Genomic DNA, 22,487 nt, shown 5'->3' on the forward strand with positions numbered 1-22,487 from the left:
AGAGATCATAGATGAACAGACTTGTACAAAAATATGTATAGTTATGCTTTTTGTGGTGGCTAAAAATTGGAAAATGAGGCTATGCACTTCGATTGTGGAATCGCTGAACAAATTGTTGTATATGCTGGTGATTGAATACTATTGTGCTCAAAGGAATAATAAACTGGAGGAATTCCATGTGAACTGGAAAGACCTCCAGGAATTGATGCAGAGTGAAAGGAGCAGAGTCAGAAGAACAATGTACACAGAGACTGAAATACTGTGGTAAAATCGAATGTAATGGAGTCCTGTACTAGCAGCAATGCAATGACCCAGGACAATTCTGAGGGATTCATGGAAAGGAATGCTACCCACATTCAGAGGAAGAACTGCAGGAGTGGAATCAAAGAAGTAAAGCAACCGCTTGAACACCTGATTGGATGCAGACATGGTTGGGGATGTAGACACTAAATGACCGCACCAATGCAGCAATCAATAATATGTAAAAAAGTCTTGGCTGATCACACATGTTAAAACCAGTGGAAATTCATGTTGGGGAAGTTGAAGCGGGAGTGAAGGGAAAAGTAAAAACAGGAATCATGTAACCATGGAAAATTTTTCTAAAAAAAAATCAAATATATAAATATTGAAAAAAAGAAAAGCCCTAAAATGATATCCTGAAGAATCACACATGACTAATAGACTAAACAACAAAGGACTACACATGTAGAACAGCCTGAATTGCCTGGAGAGGCCATCCCAGTCACTCTGCTCCTTTAACAATCCTAATAACTGACAAGTACTCCAGGGACACTGGGAGAGAATGTGGGGCACATCAGAGATATAGAACTCCTGAGGTACTTTCTGGTCACTTGTTGGATCATTGCTGAAGAATTTAGATGCTTTGTAGCAGCAAAACTATCCTCTTGTTGTCTGCTGAATAAGAGAAGTGGATAAAACTCGAGTATTTTTTAGAAATGAAAGACAGCTTCTGGTTCAGACAACCATCTTTCATGGCAAGCAGTAAACTCTGTCTCAAGCTCTTCATGAGAGAAATGGGAGTGTGACATACGATCTTCTCCTTACCTGCCTCTTCACCTCATTCCACCACCTCAACCATATATAGCATGGTCTCTGAAAGGCTGTGCCTTGGTTACTGCATATCTTTTCATATTATACATTTCATTTCATTTCCGGAGAAAGTGAGTATCATTCTCATGGTTGGTTTGTCTAAATTTGGAATTCATCTTCTGAGTTTAAAAATTTCACACGTTCTAGACTATATTGGGTTAAGACCAACTTGTGTCAGAGAGAGTGTTCCTTGACAAGTACTTGACCACTCTTGGAGAACATAATCATCACCAAGAGGAATGGGTCAAAAATGACCCATTTTTACACATTTTTTGTTTACATGCCATAAAACATGGCCTGGGAATTGTTTGAACAAGGTGAAGTTGAAATGAAATGTAAAATACTTAATCAACATTCATGAAAGGACTTTATCTTCTGATGAAGTTTAGGTATCAACTTTCAAGGAGACTCTAATCCTTGTTAAAATCTACTGACTTCTGTTTTAAGTAATTCTGCCAATAAGCTCTGTAAATTTTTCTTTTTCATTAGAATCTCTTTTGTATGTAGGAAATAAATACCTGTCTCTTTTCTGATTGACATTATACCCTGAATATCTTTCTATGTCTCTTTTTTTTAATTGAGCCACAACTTAAGCTTTGAATAATTTATTCTTGAAATATGGAGGTGGTGTCTTAATGAGCCCAAAGAGTGTGCAAAGAAGGGAGGCTAGTCTAACTTCTTTCTTATTCAATGTTAAGGCCTCTTGAACTTAAAACAAACTTAAGTTTATATGCATGGGTCCAGAGCAGAAAGGGGTCCTGAAGAATGATGTATGTGTTCCCAAATTCTCCCAAATATCCCCAAAATTCCAAAATCCCCATGGACTCAGCCATTATTACTTAATATTTGAGTCAGAAATGTATAATATACCATAATGAATAAATGAGACAAAGGAGTAGAATATTTATGAGAAGAAAGGGAACTATTGTCTGAAGGAACTAGATGTGGCTTTATGGAAGAAGTCCAACTTAGGTTGTATCTGAAGGGAAGAAAAGACAATGAAAAGGCAGAGTCAAAGAGCCAATAAGCCTTTATTAAGGAAATACTATGTGCCAAATACTGTACTTTGGGATTACAAAAAGAGGCAAAAGATAGTTCCTGACCCTAAGGAGCTCACAATCTACTGAAGGATATTACAAGCAAACAAATGCATGCAAAAAAAAAACTATTTTCCAAATAAAATGAAATAATTAAAAGTAGGAAGGCACTAGAAAATAGAGGGGTTGGGAAAGACTTCCTTTAAAAGATGGGATTTTAATTTGGATGTGAAGAAATACAGAGAAGCTAAGAAGCAGAGATGAATAATAGGGAAAGCATCCTAGGCATGGGAGAAAAGTGAAGAAAATGCCCAGAATTAAGAAAAAGCAGTTGTTCATGGAGCATCAAGGAGATAGCTGTTACTGGATTGAAGAGTACTGGCAGGGAATGAGGTATAAGAAGCCTGGAAAAGTGTTTGGGAGATGGAGGGAAGAAGTAGGTTAAAATACCTTAAATATCAAAAGATTTTGTACTTGAAAGAAGTTAATAATGTCTTCCATGTTTGGTAGAGGCATGGACTCTATGGACCTAATAGACTAAACAACAATACAACAAAGGGCTGCACACATAGCAGAGACTGAATTTTCTGCGAGAGCCTTGCCAGTCACTATGTTCCTTTAGCTTCCCTGGAAGCTATCAAGTATTCGATAGATGTGGTGAGAGTGTGGACCAAACCAGAGATATAAAACTCCTTTGGTCCATTTTTATCATTTGTTGGTTCAGTGCTGGATGATGTGGATGCTTTGTCGTGGCAATTAGCTTCTTAAAAGACAGAAAAAGGATGGCATATTTTCAGAGGAGACACCAATTCCATAGGTCCAGGATCCCTTGGGAGTTATCTAAACATCTTATTCTTAATTGTGAAAAGGGCATGAGATTTGTGCAAGATCATACAAAAGCAAACATGAGGACCAGGATGAGAAGTAGGCACTCCAATTCCAAGTCTAGTGGTATTTCCATGGCACTGCCAAAGTCTGAGGAAAGGCTATTTATCCAAAATAAACATTTCTTATTTAGTCAGTTTTTGGTCATGCCAGATCTCCTGTCACTCCATTTAAGGTTTTCTTTTTTTTTTAATTTAAAAATTTATTAATATTCATTTTTAACCTGTTTACATACTTCATGCCCCTACTTTCCCCTTCACCCCGCGCTCTCCCCCTACCCATGGCCAACACATTTCCACTAGTTGTAACATGTGTCCTTGTTCAGGGCCTATTTCCATATTGTTGTTAGTTGCATTGGTGTGGTCGTTATAGATCTTTGTCCGCGTCCGGGGCAGTGCCTTCACCCGCGCAGACTCTTGGGAACATCCGTGCGCACCCCCCAGCCACTTGGGGTCCCACATCTTGCAGCTCACAGGTACAAGCCCTAGGGCTGCTAGTGATTTACTGGTTGCCCCAATCCCGTTTTCACTCTTCTGTGTTGGCCTTGGCATTGTGCGTGGTGTGTGGGGGGTTGAGGTGTGGGGGGCTTCTTCCTCTCGTGTTTTAGTGAGAGCTGTTTCACCCCTTTATAGCGTGGAAATGCCCTGATTCTGTGTACCTTCAATGCTGCAACCTGTTGTGGGGTTCCTTCGTTCATCTGGGTTCGTTTTTATGTCCCCTTGAGGAGTCCTGTATGCTTTGGTTAGGAGAGATCGAGCAGCTGCTCCTTACTCTTCAGCCATCTTAACCAGAAGTCCCATTTAAGGTTTTCTTGACAGAGATACTGGAGTGGTTTGACATTTCCTTCTTTACCTCATTTTAAACAAAAAAAAAAAATCAAGGCAAATAGAGTTAAGAGACTTGCTCAGGGTAATACAGTTGGTTAGTGTCTGGAAACAGATTTAAACTCAGAAAAATTAGTCTTCCCAACACCAGAACCAGAGCTATATGACCTGCACCACCTAGCTGCCCCTTGAGCATTTGCATGTGAACATAAATTATAAATTTAGGATTAGGCAGGACATTAACAGTTACCTTGGCCAAACCCTTTTATTAGACAAATGGGCAAATTAAGGACCAGAGATGTTTTGCAAGTTGTCTAAGGATACAGAGGTAGTGACAGAGCTGGAATTAGAACTTACGTCCTCTAATTTAATACCGTGACCACTTTCCAGCATACCAAACTAGCTGCCCAAAATTGGTCAATTTGTTTCCTTCATTGGACAACCAAAGATTAAAATGGTACAAAAGATGGACTTGTTAAATTCCAGAGAAAGTTCTGAAATTCATTGACAAAACATGTTAACCTCTTAAATTCAAGAATTCTGGATGTCATTTGAGATTATAAAAAATGCCTGCCTGGTGGGGAAGTTCTTAGTTTTGGGTCAACACCTTTTTTATAATAGATATAATGATGAGTCCCCAGTCAAATGGAAAACTTAGTGAAGGTTTTTCATTTGTTCCTTATCTTCCTTTAATCTTTTCTGCATCTTTTCTTCCCTCTTGGTGTTACCAGAGCCCACTGTTTCATGTATCTTGTAGATTCTGTCTTGTTAAATAAAGAAGTACTATAATTAAAGAATCAATCAATCCATTCTTTGTCAGATGTCTTCCTAGGCACTGGAAATATAAATACCAAAAAACATAAATCCTTACTCTTGAAAGATTACATATGCATTGCATAAAAATGCATATATATGTATATATATTGCATATATGTGTGTTTATACAAACTAATCAGGTATAAGTACATTAAAGATAGGGAGGGAGGACTTGAACTTCTGAGGGTATCTGAAAAGCCTTTATGTAGAAAGCAGTACTTGAGCTGCTGTTCACGTTTGATCTTAGCCAAAAGTTTGAGAAGGGATGAGCTGCATCTCAAAAGAAAGGGATTCTAAAAGAGTTGGGAAGGAAATTTACTCAAAGCATGGGGGAAGTTCACTGTAGAGATATGGAGAGGGGAGATATAATGTTGTGTCAAGAACGAAGAGAAAACTAGTTTGACTTGACCATAGAGTGTGGGATAGAGTAAATAATGACAATACAGTAAAGATGGGTGACATTCAGATGGGGAGAGAATTGAAAGACAAAAATTCATCATTGATTCAATAGTCAATATCCAATGAGTGGATTTCAGAGGAGAGGTTAGGAGAGTGAAGTGATCAGAGAAATGCCTATAGAAACTCAATTTGGAAGTTCTGTGGAGGATAGATTTGAGTAGAGAAAGACTTATTTTTAGGCCATTGAAATAGTATACATGAGAGATGATGAGATGCTAGATGAAGATATTAGTTGTATGAGTAGGAAGAAGGGGGTGGACAGAAATCATATTTTATAAATAAAAACAGCAAGATCTGGCAAATTATTGAGTACGTGGAATGAGGAAAAATGTTGAGTTGAGAACATTTGCTGAATCACAAACCTAGAAAACAGAATGGATAGTGAATGGTGCATTTGACAGAAATAGGGAAATTTGCTAGAAGGATGAGTTTGGGGGGAAAGATAATCAGTTCCATTTTGAATATATTGAATTTCAGATATTTATGGGCAACAAGTTTGAAGTGTTTTGATATAAGACTAAAACTCAAGAGAGACAAAAAGTTGGATATATACATTTGAAAGTAATCTGTATAGAGATTATCATTTTACACATGAGACCCCATAAGTTGGCTGAATGAAAGCAGAAAGAAAAGAGGCTTTTGAAGAGAGAGTTAGGGAAAACCCACACTCACATGGTTCACTGTAATGGTTAAAAAATTAAATGAGTTATTCCTTCTTAGAGAAAATGTATCTTTTAAAAACACTTATCTTCTTTCTTAGTAATGTAAAATTTACATTAATATCCAATAACCCCAAGTAGTTTATTTTATAAAAATTATTAATGATGATTTGAAGACGAAGAAATAAAAGAAACAAAGGTAGAAAGCCTAAGTAAAAAACACATGGGTAAAATTCTCCTACTTTACTCTCACCCGACCTCAATAACCATGTTTCTGGGAGAAGAGAGTGAGGGTGAAGCTACACAAAATTTATATCTTCCCTACCTTAGTACATTAAGTAGATACATAACTGTGATACTGGGAAAGAGAGTCCTTGGGGAACAAAATCCTATTTACACAGTATCAATTCAAAGACAGAAGAACTGCAAGGGCTAGGCAATTGGAGTTAAATGACTTGTCCAGGGTCACACAGTTAGGAAGTTATCTGAAGTCAAATTTGAATCCAGGCCCCTCTGAATCTAGGTCTGTTCTTCTATCCACTGTGCTACATAGCTATCATAAAATATGTATTTTTAAAGATAAATACAGGGATTAGGAATATTTTACTGCAAAGAATTTTATCTTTAATGCTAGAATGTCTTACACAAAAATAGCAGATAAATAGTGCTGTCCTGATGCTGATGTCATATTAAAACATTTAGGACATCTTCAAATACTCCAAAACAGTGGGTGAATCCATTCATTATGGAGAATATGTGAGAGAATGTGGAAGAGTTGCATTGGACGTGAGACATGGGTTATTTGGGAACTGGACAACTGGAGAAAGCATAGGCATTAGTGAAATCAGAGATCCATTAAATATTTAAATATCTTAATCAGTGATTTAATAGGTAAATAGAGAGGTTCCAGAGCTCTCTAAATCACACTCTCAATTGGGATCAATTGAAATATACACAAAAACAATCTACCATATTCTGCTCTTTCCAAAGTACATGGGGTAGTCTAGTTGAATGGCACTAGGCTTGAATTATGTTCAGCATTTTTTGAAATTGAAGGTCTCTGAATTTTTATTCATATAAAAGATATCGACATCAAGGGAAGCTAACTTATTCTTTATCTTGGGCAGCCAAGTAAACAAAATATTAATGAAAAAGCAAAGAAAATTTTACCAGCAAGAAGAATTGCCTATCCAATTCAATAGAGAGTTCTGAAACTAATAAACAAGAACCCTGAATGTGTCAACTCTCTCTCTTTTTTTAGTATTGTAATCTTTTAATTTATGTATAAAACTGACAAATCATTGTTTAATATCTGTAAGGCTGTATCAACTCTTTAAATTCAAGAAGTCCCTGGACAGTCACAACTAGAATTTGGGGGCTTCATTAGGCATGCTCTCAAATCTTTAATATCAGACTCTCTCCACAGAAAGAAGAAACACACAATTGCCTTTTGTTAGCAGTTTTGAATATGGCCAAGGAGGAAAGATTCTGCAGTCTTTCCTTTAAACAAGACTGTAATAAGATATATCCAGCAGATAGGCTATGGCCCCGAGGTGACTCAACTGTATAACTCTTTTAAAAGTTCTCAAGACAAAATTATCTTTATCATTTGACTCAGCATTTCACAGGCTAATACCAGAACATCTACTTAGGCATTATAAAAAACCCTTGAGAGCATTATAATCTTGTTTCTGTAAATTTAAAAAGAATTTAAAATGTCTGGAAAGACAATTCCAAGTACCATAAGTACACTTTGCCTAAAATCTCATTTAATTTTCTTTAATAGGAGATAAATTTTAGCTCAGAGGCTCAATTGCTGTGGGTATAGTTATATATTATTAAGCATAAATGATTTTAAGTTTATGTATCCAATTATGTAAATCATCACATAACAAATACAGATGTTTACAAATTTGTTTCACCTGAGTAATTTTTTCCAGATGATTGAAATGACTCTAGTAAATACTATTACTTATTTAAGAAATATCTTTGGTGGAAATCTTTTAAATGTACTAGCTTCCATTCATAAACAGAAAATATTGTCTATTGCCATTTTTTCTCAATGAGTGCAGGTTATCATAATGAATGGATAATTCTTACCACAGGTCATACACTTTCATATTTTTCTGCCTCTTTCACTGACTAGAGTCTGCCATCTTGCTCGCATTGTACCTACTTCTGATGAGTCTCCTACATCTTCCAAGTTGACTATCTGTGGGCTGAGAGACCAGATAGTTATTTGTCCAGAGTGGTATGGTTAAATATTCATCAATAGCCTGGGATTAAGGCCCACAGGAATGAAGGCTATAGGTTTAAGACAAATAGAGTTGTTTTGGGTGCTCAGAGACTTCACACACATTCTCACATACTTCTCATTTGGAACTATGCTCTGAAGAATTCAGTTTACTTCCAGTTGACATCCAAAGAAGTCATGAGGGTGGTATGTACATCACAAAGACTAACCTTTCCAACCCATACTTGTTTAACACAACATATCCTTCTTGAATTTTATTTTTGAAAATACATTTGAAATCCAAGTTCTTCTTCTCTTATATTTGAATATCGAACTTTATTTCCAATCATGGCTTTTGCTGCTTATTAACTTCATGCAATTTCTCTCAAAACCTTATCCAGGCCAACTTGGTTCTGAGGAAATAAATTAAAGAAGAATCTCACCAATAGTAGGCTGAGTACCCTACAAGGAAGGCCAAGTGTTCACTTTAAAGTGAATTTACGAGACAATTTCATAGAGCTATAGAAAAAATAGGAGCAAAGAAATAAATTAATTTAGAGCTAGTGACTAAATATTTCAAATAGAACTGGTCTCAGGACCTTTTGATTCTCTCCTCTAATTGGAAATATTTTAGTCACATATTGACACTCCTGTTCTCTGTTAAAAGCAGAAAGTGATTTCCTCTGGGGTTTATACCTATCAATTACTGTTTATTTTTTCACATTATGTGCTGGGGGGAATAAAAAAAAAACTATTTTATTGGTGCCTTTTGTTTTCACATCACAGTCATTTCTAAATATACTCTTCTCCCTTGTCTGCCCAATGAGACTTCCCTTGTAGCAAAAAAGAAAAGAAAATACAGAAAACAAGTAACATATCAACAGTCTCTGACAGTTTATGCATTCCAACAATGATAGTCCTTCATCTCTGAGGCTAAAAAGAACGCAGTTCTTTATTTCTTCTTTGAATAGTGTTTAACCAAAGAAGCAACAATACAGTAACCTTAGGGAGGGGGAAGGAGTTGGAATACTTGTGTGTAAGTATTTATATATATATATATATACACATACACACATATATATATATATATATATATAATATACAGAAAGAGAGGGAGAAAGTGAGAGAGAGAGAGGGAGGGAGGGAGGGAGAGAGAGAGAGAGAGAATAAGACTTTAGATATACAAATTCGATTAACAGATATATGAATTGGATAAAATATTCATTTTATAATTTTCCATGATTTTCTTCTGTTATTATGGGTTACTAATGTATAACCCTTGTACTCTCTCTATATCCCTGCATTTGTAAAGAAAACACAAAAAAAACTTCCAGGACATTGGGTAATCCATCCCCTTCTATGTCAAATTTATGAGAAAACATTAACAAAAGCTGCAAAGAAGGGACTAGTCACAGTGTGTCCCTCTTTCAGTCAAGGCATACTTTTCCAGGATTCAAAAGGAAGAGGGATTTGGGAGATCTTTGCCTACCTGGCATCTCTAGAAACAGAATCTTTTTTCTGGAGAATAGGCATAGCAAAGAAAGCATCACACATGTACGAAAGTTTCATTAGGAATAAGAGTAAAGTATTTTGGATTGGCAACAAAGGAAAGAATACAAACCCAAACAGATTAAATCATTGACTTAAATATCAAATTAAAGGATCATTAAGTATTGTAATGCCCTTTCCTTTTTATTTTCAAGAAAGCCATTTTTCCTTTAATGTCCTTTATCATCATTTTACATGGTTCATGGTTCCATTTGACTAATATATCCCTGAATTTCTCATGTAATTTATATTTGTTATAATATAATGATAAATTCTGAGATAAATAGGTGGGCATTTGAGTATTTTAAAAGGATTAGCAGTATGATCTCCAAAAGATATAAGGTTAGATAAATAGAGACTTTATCAGAAGTAAATATTTTAGATGAAGAAAATAAAAATATTATGCATAAACTGGGTAAGAATATTTCTCTGTTTCTTATGGTCCAGAGGAATAATAATAATAAAAGACATTCACAATACTTTCCTTGAATGATCTCATTTAAGACTCATGATCTGTAGTACCACTAGTAACTACAAGTGTTATTGTTCCCATTGTACAGATTAAAAAACCTGAGACTCATATAAATTATAAATATATAAAGAGGCCCACTTTGCCATAGGAACAAGGACATAAAGGATTTTTCATTTGAGAATCTATATGCCAGGTCTCCTTAATCTTTGAGATCTGATTCTAATTCAATAGAAATTAAACTCCAACTTTGATCTCCTCCTACTTTTGACTTTTGTAATTCTAACTCTTATGATAGCTTATTTGTTCTGTGGTTGATTCCATAATCTTTAATAAGTATTTCTACAATCAATAGTTGGTGGTTTGGCTTTTTTTTGTACTTGACCCAGAACTGTATCCTTGCCCTGAGTCACTTACCATAGCTGCCAAAATAAGGGGGCTATCTTCCTTTCCTTATCACATTCTGTCTTTTAATTCAACATGAAGCCACTGTCTTCTGGAGATACTGAATGAGAATGAGCATTGGTACCATGGAAGCTAACATCAATGAGCTCAAATCAGCTTGGAAAAAAAATTCTTGCTGTTTCACTGTGATAATCCACTTAACAAGTCACATTCCAGGTCACAGGTTTCTGATAAAGTGGGGTCATGATGAAAATATAATTAGACGTGTGTTGTTGAGACTCTCAAGTCAGCCATAAATATCGAATGGATGCTTTTCACAGCTCCCATTCCTCTGCACCTCCATATTGGAAGTGACAGCTGCTCTACAATCTGTAAATGAAATATCTAATTTTTATTAAAGCTTATTCTTTGGGGCTTTGACCACATTAGACTCATTCTTGGCTTGATTCCTACAAAGGCTAATTTGCTGCTTCCTTTTAGATTGTTCCACATTGTTTCTTTTCAAAGTTGAATCTGGGAATAAGTGTCTCTGTAAGCTGAATATAAAAATAATGATTTTTCCCAAATACTGTTATATAAATAATTCCATCCAAGGCAGAATTTTTTGGAAGTTAATGTTGTTTCCTTGGTGTCCTTTTATAAGCTCAACTTCTTTTTTCACTCCATTTTAGAACAGATAAGGAGACAAAAAATAGGAGAGATTAAGGAACTTAAACCCATTCAATTCCATAGATATATATTGAATATATTCTATGAATTTGGCATCCTAAATCATAAAATATAGAATATTCAGCCTATCTGGCAACTGCAATTAATTGACATCTACAAAATATTATTATTTTGGGAACCATTTTGAATAGTGTAAATGAAGTGTTCATAAGAAATTATTCCTAAAAAGGAAGTGGTAAATTTTCGATGAGTAACTCCTAACATATTAACATGAATAACTTATAGTTTATTTTAATAACTATCTCTGGATCTGATTATAAAATAATATAATTAAACCATATATAAACTAGAAAATAACTTGAAACTTATCTAAAACAGAATTTCTCTATTAGAATCAAAGACTGTGGATTGCTAAATGAAATGGAAGAAATTACATTTTGTTTTACTACATCTAATTGAAATGTAGCATTCCCACAATTTTATTAAAAATTATCTTTTATTAAAAATATCTAATCAATAGACTTCACTACAATGTCAAGAGAAGGCCAAAACACACACACACACACACACACACACACACACACACACACACACACACACAAATGTTAAAATCCCTGATCTAATGCATTCCTTTCAAATAAAGAATATAAGACTAAAATTCAAAAGGGAAATTAACTTGGCTAACTCATAGCACTATTTAATGGCCAAGTGAGAGTTAGAAACCTAGGACCTCAGGTCCTTAGTCTTAAAGTAGTTAAGTCTAAATATAATGAATTACCTAAAGGTTGTTTAAATTTGAAATGTTCATTTCTCTGTCTCTTCAAAAACTGATGTGGCTTTAACTTTATAGAATACCCCACCTTAAAATTTCTCTCTCCTATCACTAAGCCATCATTCATATTGCTACTATAAAATTTATTTTGCCTTGCTGACATTTTAATTATAAGCTGCGAAATGTTTTAAAGCTCTAAGATCTTCTGACTCTCCATTGGTAGAAGAGAGAGCAACAATGTTTATTATTTCTGGAAAGACAGAGAAACAAGGAAAAGTTAAGAGTTAAAGGCTTTGAAATAGTCACCAAAAAAGAAAAAGTTTGAGTAATAGAAAAAGTTTGAATATTGATCTTTCTATTAGATTAAGAATATGTAATCTGATGATGAAATCCAACTGTTCCTGAAGTTTTCAGAGCCTAGTGTGTAATTAGAATCTTTTCCCCAGAACTTTCTTTCCCAGCTTCCCATTTTCCTTCTCACCTTACCTGCTAATGTAGGGAGGATATATTTTGATGTAATCCCATCCCTTGCTCTCTCTTCTTCCCTGAAAGTGGCTGTGGAGGCTGCAGGGAGAGCTTGGCAGGAAAGTTTACTCATGTGGTCATACTTAAACTTTCTACTTCTATATTTTATTTCTTCTACTTCAAGTGATAATGAATAAATCTTATAAAATATAATACTTGGATTTATGGGCATTAATTTAAATTTAACATTATTGGTGAGCCACAAAGAGATAGAATCCTTGATTTTTTTTTAAAGATAGCCTTTGAGTAAAGATAGGGAGTAGATTATTTTAAGAAAACCCTGTGCCCTTTTTGCCCTCCCCTTCAGGGGAACTCTCTTCAGAGTCTTCCTGGTGGATGAGACCCAATGTGATGTTTCCACCTGCCTGCTTAGGTATTCGAGACTTAGCCTGGGTTTACTTAGGGACTCTGGAGCTGCCACCTGCCTAGTCTGTTGAGCAAGCCGTTTTCCTGCACGAATGATAAGATATAAAATCTCCTTTCCCCCAATGTGGGTCTCAAGTGTGCTTGAACTTCCAGCTTGCAGCAGAGATTGTTCTTAGACCACTGCACATACACTCTATGCTCCACCGTGCCTAGAGCATCCCTTTCCACACTGACCAGCCCCAACTCCATTAGGCTTCCAAGCAGATTTTAAACTAACTCAGGAGAGCTTTCATAGCCTCTTTTAGAGCTCAAATCCCAACAGCCTGTATTCTACACCCATAAAACCCTTTTGCTCTCTCAGACTAGCTCAGCTAAGAGGCTCTGAGGAGCTTTTACTTTCATTGTGCCTATAATAGAAAGATTTTGGTTTTTTGTTGTTGTCCCTCCTAAATCCAGTCTCAGCTAATATTCTTTCAAACACCCCCCCATTCAAAGGTTGATTGGGATGTGTGTCTATCTACTAGGGTTATGAGGTTTTTACTCCTAGTCAGTACATAATTAGGGTAGTGCCACCTCCGAACAGGAAGTAGATTTGCTACTGATTTAATGATTGTATTTAAAAGCATGGCCCACTCTATGAAAGAGCAGTGCTTTACCTCTTTAGGATCTCTTTTCTAACTATCATTCCTGGGAGTACTTGTACAGACTAGATACTTTGAAATTTATCCATTCCTCTCCAAGAAAGAACAACTGAAATATATCTTGAGTAATCTCAAAATGCAGAAGGGAGATTCTACCCAGGCTCTGCAACACATCCAATGTGGGGTTCTTCCACACTATGCTCAGTATGGAAATCCCCCTTACTATGTGGAACCCCAGAAGTGTGAACAAAGGAAACAAGATGGATGATGATACTTGGGAGGGAAAGGAACCTCAATGAGTCTGGAGGTGAATTTTAAGCCTTTTCAGACTCCATTGCCTTATTGATGTTAACTGTTTCAGTTTATTCACCTCCAAATAGTGAAGAAATCTCGGTAACAGTTATTGGGATTGGAGAAAAGGACGCTCAAATTGATTGCTCACATGTAAAACCTTAAACTAACACTGAGTGCCTGTATCCTGTCATGCTTATTGTATTTGCTGATTGTTTGCTTCAAAATTCAATTTTGTTTTTTAAGTTCACATATTAATCTAATCTAATATATTCTATTACACAGTATCATTTTCAGCTATGTTTTTGCCATTAGCTATATATTCTATTACATTGTCTTTATTTGTACCCTCCCCCTATGACTGGACTGGAGAAAATACCATTATAAAAGCCCATAAACAACTTGGACAAACCTTTTTCCATGGCTAAACCATAGGTCCTTATGGATGTTGGGTTTGTTACCAGATTCATAGAGGTAACATGTTGCCTAAATGGCCTGTTGTTCCTTTTTGCCTTTGCTAATTGTCACATAGATGATGATGGATGGACTTCATCAAACTTGTTACAATCTGTATAAAACCTTTGAAGAATTAAATGGCCTAAAAAATTTATTGATTTTAAGGGGTCTTCAGAAGTGATTTTCAGATATCTAGGAGCACCACTACCTCTGACTGATTATTTACCTTCCTTTGAGTGGTTTGTAACAAGAGATAAGGATCCATTTAGTAGTTGAAGTGAAGTGCAATAGCACTATTGTATTCCCCACCTCCACATTAATAAAAATGTAATGGATGAGACATCAGAAGTGATTTTCACTATTTTATTCCTCACCTACACATTGCAATGGATGGTACATATAAATATTTGCCTTTTGTGGATGCTACAGTCTCATGCCAGAGGAGGGTGGTTTCCCAAGGGGCTTGATTACCACATGATGGGTTAAAATCTCAACTAGGTCATGGGAAGGGTTTCCCAGGAGGCTTGGTAATCCTTGGATGGCTCCCAGAGGGAGAATTTTCCCATGGAGCCTAGTGGCTCCTGGATGGTTTTTATATTTGTAACTCTTCAGCTTGTTCTATCCTTCTACCAGAATGATCTAGATTCTTTGTGACATTTTAAACCCTAAGGTTTTCGTTAAAAGTATAGAGATTTTTGTTTGTTTGTTTGTTTTTCTGGACTGTCCTGGCAACTTTTAGAATGATGATAGTAATAGATTTTGTTAGAAATATCTCAGCCAAGGTTGACAAATTGACTGGATCTGGAGAACTTGTGACAAATATCCATGAGCTTCTAAGGTTTTTTTTAAATGTCACACAGCAAGTGGCTATAGAGACTCATGTGAATCCTACTGATAGCAAGTTTGTTTACTATTGCCATTCAATGGGCTCTCATGATTTTGTTTTTTAAAAGCTGTTACTTGGTGAAAATCATGTACACTCACACTGTGGATCATGGCCAAGTTAAAAAGGAAATGGATTTCATTTTTCAGTGAGAAACCTTTGTATTGTGCCTATACTTGGATGGCTAAGTATTTGAGTTTTCTTTGTTTCTCTCATTATTTGTACTTGAAGCAAATGTTATCAGCATTAATGTTTTTATTTTTTATTTTTTATTTTGCCCTAGGATAAGTTTTAAATGTTCATTAGGCCTAATATCAATGCTTACACAAAAACTTTAGAGTATGGAAACCTGCCATTGATTGCTAAATATCATAGGACTCTTATTAATGATTGTGTCTGATTCCAGGAGAAGGGATCACAAAAATGTCCCTGCACAATGCCAAGGAGCACAAAGTTAACCTTCACAGTGCCTAGGAACTCAACATCAAAGAGACCAACTAATCCCCGTGAGATTGATGAGATTCTGCACCAAGACAGGGGACTCAAACTTATTTTGGGGTTCAAGTGATCAGCTGTTTGACACCCTAAGATGCAGGATTCTCTCATTCCAGATCCAAACTTCTACCAAGTACCTCAGTTTGGCTGCCATTTTGGTTCCCCTATCCTTGTGATTGAAGGTAATCTCAGACCAGGGAATGATATTTCCTTTCTGCTTCAAAATCAAGTCTTTTTTCTCTCTCTTTCATAGTATGGCTATTTTCTGCAGTCCTGGCTGCTGATTCGGTAAGTGCATAATTGCTACTACAGGCTTGTGGGACATAAATAACTTTAATTGGGTCCAGATTCAAGGACCTGTTATGGGCTTGTTCTTAGAATTTTTACAAATGAGACTTTGATATTTTATGTTTCATCCAAAAGTTACTTTTTTCTCTTTTATTTATATTTTTTATGTTTTTGATTTTCTTTTGACAATTGATTTATATATATCTCATAATCAGCCATGTATCCCAGGGTGACCCGAGTGTTAGTCAACACCTTCCTCAGGGGTGATTGCATTATTGTTATGAAATTCTAGATTCATAAAAATTTTTCTTGTTTGAGATTTAGGATTTAGAAAAAAATTATAAATAAATTTAGAATAAGAAACTTGCTACCTCCCTGAATTGTGTTATTGGAAATTTTGGGGTCCTTGACCTACATTTCCCATGAGCCCACTGGTTTCCTGTCATTACGTGATGACTTAGACAGGAGGATAAAATTGAGTGTCTGGCTTTCTACTTCTTCTTTACTCCTGATCTAGCATGGTGGCGCCAGGTAATGGCAGGCTTTTTGAGCAGCCTAAGCCAGCATGGCATATGGCTTTATTGTCTATTGACTACTAATAAATCTTTTAAAAACCACAATATTTTTAAGTTATGCTTTTTATATTAATTTCATTTCTTACAGAATCAAGAAAGTGAACTGTTTGGAGAAGGTGCTATAAAGAAGCCTGCAGAATCCACACACTGCACCAAAAGATTTAAAATGAACTTTTGGATGTAGTGAATTGAACTGTGGGGGATTGAATGCATTCATTTTGAATGTAAGCTCTTATGCCAAAGGGGATTGCCTCCTAATTGGCTTTTTGTCAATGCACCTAGCAATCATTGGTTTTGTTCTCTTTCTCTTTTATTTCCATCTTATCCCTAAATTATTGTAATTTTCCCTTAGAAAGTGAAATATTGTATATACTTCTACTTAAAGAACTTTAGAGTTATAAGTTGGTGATATGTGTAACATAAATGATCTTAAGTGGGGTGAACTCCCTCATAGAACTCCACAGTACCCCCAGAGCTCCAGGAAAGGTGGCAGTTGAGGCAGTTAAGAATGTGGCTATAAAAACAGGACAACCAGCTTGGTAAGATCACTCTTTGGGGGACAGAGGGAGCTGGGTGGCTGGAAGGGCTAGAATTTCTTCTTCTTAGTAGCTTAGCTTATCTCTAACCCAGAGAGGAGGGTGAATCATTGCTATATACTCCATATAGACTGTATCCAGAATGTTTTCCCAAGGCTGTGAGCACTGTGACAAAACCTTGCATGCAGTGACCCAGCCAACCCTAAACCACAACAGATCTACAATAAAGATCATCACTACCATCTTGGACTTGTTATTATTTGATTTTAGGAAATAGTTTAGATTGTAAGAGACTTTGGGGAGAAATAGTTTAATTCAGAGGCTTTCCCCTCAGTGGGGTCATCTACTCTGATAGTACCTTGAAGATCTTAGATAAATTTTACCTCACTCTCAAACCTAAACTTTTTCCCTCCTTCCCAGTTTCCATGAATTAATAAATACCTCCTCTTGTTAATAGTGTGTGAATGAAGTGTGTGATTCAGGCTATATAAGCCAATTTTATCTTTTGCCTAAGTCAAATCTCCATTTTGGAAGATCTTGAAAGTAGTTGAGATTCAGTGATCAAGAAAGTTGTTTGAAGACATCCTGAGAACATTAACCATCTTGAGTTTTGGAAATAAGCCACAAACAGTGGAAGTTGCCAATTTCTATGGGATTATTCCCTTTTTGCCAGCCAATTTAGCCCTGTGAAAGCTAAGTCAGATAGCCACCATTTCTGGACAGAGAAGGATTCTGTTATTAGCAGTTACCAGAGGCAGCAACTGCCAAGGGAAGGGGTGGAGAAAGAATTCCATCCACTCTCTCCCCTCTGCCTTGCTAGAGCTGTTGCAGCTAGGTGTTTGGAGTCAGATGAGACATCATTGCTAACTGGTCCCATTTTTACATATGTAATGATTCATTGGGGAAACTAGGCATGCAAATCTGGGAGATTTTTACATGCTCATTTCCCAAAGGAATCACGGAGGAGATTGTGTAATTAGAATCTTCTCCCCAGAACTCTCTTTCCCAGCTTCCCATTTTCCTTCTCATGTTACCTGCTAATGTAGGGAGGACATGTTTAGCTAAATAATGATACAACACTAAATATGATTAAATGAAGACATGAAATGTACAGGACAATAAGCGATAGATAAAAATGTTGGGGTTATTTAGTAAAAGGGGTAGTTAATGAGTTTTTTTTTTGAGAGTCAAAGTTTTTTGATGAGAGTCAAAGAAGCTTAGCATTGAAAAGGGCTTCAGAAGTCTTCAAGTCTAACTGAAATCAAAACAGGAATCCTTTCATAAAATTTCTGACAAATGGTCTTTTAGCTTGAAGACTTCCAGTGAAAGAATAACTTATTGTATTGTTTTGAACTATAGAACTCCACTCTCTCAGAACAATCAAAATGGTAGGTTACTCAGAAGGTAATAAAAAGCCATGATGAATGAAATTAGACTCTAGTCAAGATTCTCCCTATGTTCAGACTCTCCTGAAAGGAAAGATTAAAAAGATATAAGTCAATGAGGATAATATCTGCTAAGTGATTTGCCAATATTCCCACGTTCATGCTTCCTCATCTTTTCCTCATTCCTGGAACCTATCAGTTTAGTATGTGTCTATTTCAACTTTACTGCTCATGTCTGTCAACCTAAGACAGAATTAGGAGAGGTATTAATTTGTTTCTTGTTTCTCTTATTTCCCAGATGAGGAAATTAATTCAAAACAAAAAGATGTTAAATGACTTACCAAAAGAAACAGCTTGTAAATGTGAGTAACAAAAGGCTTTATCTCATAATCTAACTTCAAATCCAATGTTATATTTTGTCTTGTTTTGTTTCTTTTCCCCCCTACTACAACATGTCTCATATAATGAATCTGATATCTTATTTACCTTGTTGGGGATGCTAGTATTATGTTGGATTAGTACCAAAGCTTCAACTGTAAGATACACTATATTTGTTTGTTTTGTGTCATTGATTTTATTTCCTAGCTTTATAAGTACTAGTGTTCTTAAAATACTGCCTTTTGATATTCTTCACTCATAGCACCTTAAAAATCAATACAACATTTTTTACAACATAATAGCAACTTTGGTAAGAAAAATTAAAGGAAAATAATTAAGAAGAATGTTTTGTAGTAGTTTATGCACAAAGAATTCTTATGAGAAAAAAATCAGGGGCAGCTGAGTAGCTCTGTGGATTGAGAGCCAGGACTAGAGATGGAAAGTCCTAGGTTCAAATCTGGTCCCAGACACTTCCCAGCTGTGTGACCCTGGGCAAGCCACCTGACCCCCATTGCCTACCCTTACCACTCTTCTGCCTTGTGGCTCCAAGGCAGAAGGTAAGGGTTTAAAAAAAGATCCATGCTTCATCCAAAGAACTCTTAATGGTTTTCATTAATGCAGTTATTATTTATTGCTTTTACTCCCTTCACATACTTCTTTATGACTTTTTATTAGATTCTTTGGCCTTATGATTTCAATGTTCTAAGTAATGCAGCACTGTGAACTTTTTTCAATTGCTGATGATGTCCAGTGGGCCAGGCAACACGTTATTTTGTTATATTTACATAATAATATTATGTCCCACTGATTTTTAGATAATATTTGAATTTAAAATACACAGAGCAATATATGTATTTTGATTCACTGAGCAAGAGCATTTTATCATTTAACAAAATTTTGGCTGTCATTTGCAAAATATTCAGTCCATTGATTTAGACGAAACATTCACCAAAGGAAATCTATTAATTGTATAGTACTGATGTGTTTGGGTTGAAGGAGTACTTAGGGGTCTAATGGAACTTGATGTTTAAATCCCTCTTTTGACACTAAATGAATGGTGATGGGCAAGACAATAAACTTGACAGGACCTCAGTTTCTTCACCTATAAATTGGAATGATAAAACTTAGAAGTAATTATGTCATTTAGTGGTCAAAATATATGTCAACTATGTTACAAGGCATTTTAGCTGTTACATATGAACAGCATATTATAGTGTTCATCCTTTCTTAGAAATAGTAAAACACTTTGTATACAAGGATAGGCAAGACTTACTAATTCAGACTAACAATAGAAATTAACATTAAAATTATAGAAAATATATTTTAAGAAATTATATTTTCTTACTTTTGAGTCAAGGATAATAAGAATAAAAATTGGAATTATATAAAGGTCTTTGAACATTAACTCTAATTACAATTAATCAATTATTTATAATTAGCATGTGTAAGTTGACAATAGAAAGATAAATGCTTAGCAAAAACTTAAATCCCTACATGGAGATAAAAATTGTCATTTTTTTGAATTATCCTGAACATAGCTACATATGTTGTATTTTTTTAATAAAAAAAAGTATTAAGCATGTACAAAGAGTCAAAAAACATGGCAAGCTCTGGGGATACAAATAGAAAAATCTAGAGATTCTTGCTCTAAAAATACACATAATTTGAGTTAACAACACACAAACACATAGATAAACATAGAAAAACATAATATATTCAAATGTCATATCTAATTATAGGTATATACATATAATAATATATTTTTATTATAAAGAGTAATAAGTTTCAACATGTTGTCTAAAGTTATATGATCCAAATTGTGTTCTGTTCTCCCTTCCCTCCACTTTCTTAGATCTGGCAAGCAATTTGATCTGGGCTATACATGTATTATCATGCAAAACATATTTTCCTATCATTCATTGTAATAAGATAATATATGCATATATACATATTGTGTATGTATACATAAAATCAAATGAATAAGCAAAACCCCAAAATACAAAACCAAATAATGTAAAAAAATTGTTTGTTTTCATCTGCATCCTACTACCAACAGTTCTTTCTCTTGAAGTGGATTGCATTCTTTGGCAAAAGTCCTTCAGAATTGTGTGAGATCATTGTATTGCTGAGAGTAGCTAAATCTATCACAATTGATCATTCCACAATATTACTCTTACTGTGTACGATGTTCTCCTGGTTCCGCTTATTTCACACTACATCAGTTCATGTAGGGCTCTCCAGCTCTTTCTGAAATCATCCTGTTCATCATTTCTTACAGCACAATAGTATTCCATCATCATCATATGCCAGAATTTATTCAGCCATTCCACAAATGATGGATATTCCCTCAATTTCAAATTCTTTGCCACCACAAAAAGAGCACCTATAAATATATTTTTTTAAAGTTGGTCCTTTTTTATCTCTTTTACATCTTGTAATGTTCTCTATCTCCTGTTGTGTCATAATTTCTTCCCTTCTCCATAGATCTGACAAGTAAACTATTTGAAGTTCCCCCTAATGTATAATATCACATCTTTATAGCTAAATTATATACACATTTTGAACTTATTTTTGTATAGGGTATGAGATATAGGTCTATATCTAATTTTTGCCATACTGTTTTCCAGTTTTTCCAGCAGTTTTTGTCAAATAGTGAGTTCTTATCCAAATAGCTGGGATCATTGGGTTAATCAAACACCAGATTGTTAAGGCCATTTACCCCTGATCTATTCCACTGATCCACCATTATTTTTCTTAGCCAATATCTAATTGCTTTGATGATTACTACTTTATAGTACAGTTTGAGATTTGGTTCTCCTAGACCTAGGGCATCATTCTTTATTCTATTCATTCTCTTGATATTCTAGATCTTTTTTTCTTTCAGATAAATTTTGTTGTTATTTTTTCTAGTTCTATAAAATCATTTTGATAGTTTGATTGGAATGACACTCAATTAGTAAATTAATTTGGGTAGAATTATCATTTTTAGTATATTAATTCAGTCTACCCATGAGCAATTAATGATTTTCCAATTTTTTTTAGTTCTAAATTTGTATGAAAAATGTTTTGTAAATTTGTTCATATAATTCCTGTTTTGGTCTTGGCAAATATATTCCCCAGTATTTTATATTGTCCAGAGTTATTTTAAATGGAATTTCTTTTATCTCCATCTTTTGCTGTTGAACATTGTTAATATATAGAAATGTTGATGATATATGAGGATTTGTTTTGTATCCTGCAACTTTGCTAAAGTTAATAATTATTTCCACTAGTTTTTTAGTTCATTCTCTAGGATTCTATAAGTATACCATCATATCCTCTGCAAAGAGTGATAGGTTAGTTTCCTTGTTACCTACTTTAACTCTTTCAATTTATTTTCCCCTCTTATTCTTTAGGATAGCATATACAGTATAATATTAAGTAATATTTGGGATAATGGCATCCTTTTTTTACCCCTGATCTTATTGGGAAAGATTCCATTATCCCAAATATTATAAGTATACCATCATATCCCCATTGCAGATGATACTTGCTGATGATTTTATATAGATAATACTTATTATTTTTAGAAAATGAACATTCATTCCTATGTTTTCTAGAATTCTTAATAGTAATGGGTATTATATTTTTTTAACATTTATTAATATACATTTTTAACATGGTTACCTGATTCATGCTCCTCCTATCCCCTTCACCCCCACCCCCCCCCGCACTCCCCCCACCCTTGGCCAATGCGCATTTCCACTAGTTTTGTCATGTGTCCTTGATCAAGACCAATTTCC

The sequence above is a fragment of the Gracilinanus agilis genome, chromosome 1, assembly GCF_016433145.1.
Source record: "Gracilinanus agilis isolate LMUSP501 chromosome 1, AgileGrace, whole genome shotgun sequence".
Lineage (NCBI taxonomy): Eukaryota > Metazoa > Chordata > Mammalia > Didelphimorphia > Didelphidae > Gracilinanus > Gracilinanus agilis.